The 3,856-nt window shown below is 31.7% G+C and overlaps 1 protein-coding gene across 1 annotated transcript in view; it reads left to right on the top strand.

Annotated features, from left to right (window-relative positions):
- The first annotated feature begins 1,224 nt into the window (after nt 1-1,224).
- LOC110031476 (phosphatidylinositol 3,4,5-trisphosphate 3-phosphatase and protein-tyrosine-phosphatase PTEN2A-like) overlaps nt 1,225-3,856 on the top strand; it is a 114,317-nt gene continuing 111,685 nt past the window's right edge. Inside the window, exon 1 of the mRNA XM_020734685.1 lies at nt 1,225-1,454. The gene's annotated coding sequence lies outside the window, so the exon portion shown is untranslated. The remainder of the gene's footprint in view (nt 1,455-3,856) is intronic.

Genomic DNA, 3,856 nt, shown 5'->3' with positions numbered 1-3,856 from the left:
AATGAAAAGTTGTTTCAATGGATTGTCATGAATATAAGAAATAAATTGATCAAGTTTAGTACGAATTTGCACAAAGTGATCATTACTAAAATGGGTATAACAAGGAGATTACATAGAACCTTTCATGGGAAATTTATTTGAATTATATGTGTACATATAAAAATATAGGTGTGAGATATGTAAATAAGTAAGATTTGTGTGCTATTAACGTATATGCCCTATTTAATATATCAAAAGATTCTCAAAATATATTATTTTTCTCACCTAAAGAATTAGGGAGATTCAAAATTGAAACAACAATAACGTCAAAGATGTAACTAAGGATATACTTTATGATGAACCGTCCAACATATCCATCAAATATAACTGTGGATCTTCTAAGAGCTTTTGTAAAATTCTATTGACTTGAGTTAACACCAACAACAAACATCATAGAACCTGCCCATAAAACCCGAAAAGAAGTTTGACCTTATGAAGAGTACAGTTGAATGGTTCAAATAATGTAAAAATTTGATATCCAAACAAACCATATTTCGAGGTGCCTCAATAACAATCAACAATTATTTTAAACACACAAATAATTTTGATATTCAAAATAATAAAACTTATGACCTAGCTCTAAGATTCCTTAATAGCTCTACGAATATTGATTACAAAGATAGTATTACAAGGTTGCATGCACAAATGTGAAATCAAAAGCCAATGATTTCTGCAAGAAGCTATGACTTCATGGCATGGAAATATGAAGGGGAGAAGACATGGAATATGATATTCCAAGTATGCAAAAAAGATGATTTGTGGGCAAGTCAGAGTAATGGAAGTAAGAAATTTGGGGAAGACATGCATAAGAGGTAATTAAGAAAGATGGAGTGCTACTTTTGAGTATTTTTGAAGTTTTGGGTGTTGGATATACTAGATATATAAATAAGCAACTATTTGGGGGTTAAGCATCTAAATCCCCCTTGAATATATTTAGGGCTTGAATCATTTCTACTTGTGAAAATCTCTTGGTCGCATAAATTTCATTTAATAAATATCAAATTATTTTTTAAAAATAATAAGAGAATCTCTATGATTTCTAACCAAAAATTTAAAAAAAAAATATTGGGTCAATAAATCGGATAATATAAAATTAATTTACTAATTACGATAGGCCTAACTAAATTTTCAATAAATTATAATTTTAATTATCACACTCATAGTCGATTGTAAATGCTAAAATAACTTTTCGCATGGGAGTCGCAGTTGGATCGTGGTTCGGATTTGGGAAGATCGTTATTCAATTTCACGTACCCTCCCCAATCCGTGCTTCTTCTATTCTCTACAAAAGTCATAATTACTCATAAGAAGTATTGGCTGTTTATTATATAGTATTTGGAATTTCCTTCTTCTCGGCTTGCTCGAGATCTGTGTCAGAATCGAGCTTCAAATTAGGGTTTCAGCTCCTTTCAAAGGTAGGTTCACAAATTCGTCTGCTTATTTCACGTTTACGCGTCAGTTTGCAGGTCTTTGGTTGTTATTTTTGGCATTCGAACTTCTCGTTCGAACTTTTTTTATTCGAATAAGCTATGTTTGTAATATTTTGTTGATTCTCAAATTTCTCGACAGAAGAATTTTGGAACCAAATAAGTCTTTAGGATTTTTACTTTTCTATGGATGATGAAAGAAATCTTGTCGATTTTGCTTTGGCGTGTTTATTCAAGATTTGAAAATCCGTAATCGGGATGCAAGTCCTACTCTTTTTTAATGGAATTTTAAGGTCTGAAAATCTTCAAAAAGTACGGGTTTCATGTTGCTTTTGATTATGAAAATTAGTAGCATCGAATTATATGGGAGTTGAAGAAGAATTTGTATTGGGTGGGTTTAAATTAAGTGGAGAACTTAGCTGAACCGATCACCTCCACAACTGCTATGAAAATTACTATTTCACGATATTTTCGTAAATGGTATTAATCGGTGGCTCATTGAAGAGATGGAAATCTCTTGTTGCAATTTAAGTATCGATTTCAGGCCACATATTTCTCTTCCAAGAAGTGGACCTAAAACCCCAGTTTTTTATTGAATTGTTCTTTAAAGGACGTTATTTTCATCTCTCTGCTAGCAACGCATCCACATTTGATTTTATGTTTTCTTCTATTTTCATGGATCGCTTGGTCAAACGCTGCTGCATATTCTCCCTCACTCCCTCCCTCCCTCTGCAGCCTGTGCTTAGATGGGCGTTTTTTCTATGCCATATACTAGATTTACTAGATGGCTCTACTTTTGGAAACTGATCTAGATTAATTAATCAAATGAACATATGGTTTTTATCCTTTTTTATTAAGTTTATGTGATGCATTTCTCTTCCTTTCTATGCTACCCAATATATGTCCTGTAAATGTGGCCTCTGATCTTGCAATTTGTGCACTATTCACTTTGAATCATAAGATTATGTTTTCCCTTTGAATAGAGTGGGACAGAAGTTCATGAAGCTGTTTTCTCGTGATAAATAAGGATCTATTATAACTACATTTAGTATATTTTGTTCTATGAGGAACATGTTGATGGATCTCCATCACCTGGGCTCTATCATGGGACCTTATTTGCCCTACTATCTAATGTCTTCCTTAATCCACTTTTAACATCATTGATCTTACAACATTTTTCTGGTGTGCTGTCTTTTGAGCCTTAATGGTTCTTAGGTTGTCAAGTGTAAACCCACTTATCTTATTTAAGTAATCTAAGATATTAGAAAATAAGAATTTAATGAGAATTTTTTTTTCTGTACAAATGAATGATATAGTTGGATATGCTGCCCATTTGTTTTAAATGAAAAGTTTTTATTGATTAAGGTTATATTGGTGCTTAAGCTTATAGCTATCAGTGGTGGTTACGGTTACGAACTAGGCTAGTTGACGAGGGCTTTGGAAGTTGTTGCCAATGCCCTGGATTTGCTTGCTGTCTACTCAATAATAATCTCCCAATTTGTGAATTTTTGGGTGGGCAAAAATAAAATTTATATTGTGGTCATCAACCAAGTATTTGACCTTGTGCCATTACTCATATATAGTTATGAATTTATGGTTAGTTGAGAGTTAAAACATTTTGGTTTAAATCTTCATGTAATGGTCAACATGAGCAAATGCAGAATGAGGATTCATGAAGTGATCCCAAATTGTTGGGAGTTGGCTTATGATGATATTGAAATTTAACCCTTTAATTAAACCAATTAAGTTTAATGCTTGATGATAAGCTACTCATCATTTTTGATAAATAGTGATATGAACATTAATTAGGGATAGATAATAAATTACTGGCTTTTAAATTGACCATTAAGTTAATTTAAATGTTTGATTTTGTGGACACTAGTAATTTCTCAAAAACTACAAAATAATGAATTATTAGCTTAATTGCTCCACATTATTGATTAATTAACAGTTAACCCTTTATTTCCTTAATTATGTTTTTCTTGAAGCGCAAAAAATCTACAAATACTTAATAAGTTTTTTTCAAATGTTTTTTTTTTTGCTGAACTTACTAATTTTATATACTTTGTACAAAAAATGCATCAACTATGCAAAATGCCTTCCAGAATACAGTCTGAATGATTTATATCTTGCACATAAAAGTATTTGACTAGTTATAATTATAGCCTTCTAAAATAAATTTAGTTTTTCCTGCTGGAAACTTCTGTTGGTAGTGCATGAGGGTTTCCATGGTTGTTGCAAAATGGTCTACATTGCAGTGTTAGAGCCTACAAGTTGAGATGCCCAGCAACCATATCTTTCACCCGATAAGATTTGCTTTATTGATTGCAGTGAAGACAAAACCAGCTACGTCAAATTTTCTTTTATTATGAATATAAAAAAAAAAAAAA

The sequence above is a fragment of the Phalaenopsis equestris genome, unplaced genomic scaffold (assembly GCF_001263595.1).
Source record: "Phalaenopsis equestris unplaced genomic scaffold, ASM126359v1 Scaffold000829, whole genome shotgun sequence".
In the NCBI taxonomy this organism is placed as follows: domain Eukaryota; kingdom Viridiplantae; phylum Streptophyta; class Magnoliopsida; order Asparagales; family Orchidaceae; genus Phalaenopsis; species Phalaenopsis equestris.
This window is presented reverse-complemented; position numbering and strand designations above follow the sequence as displayed.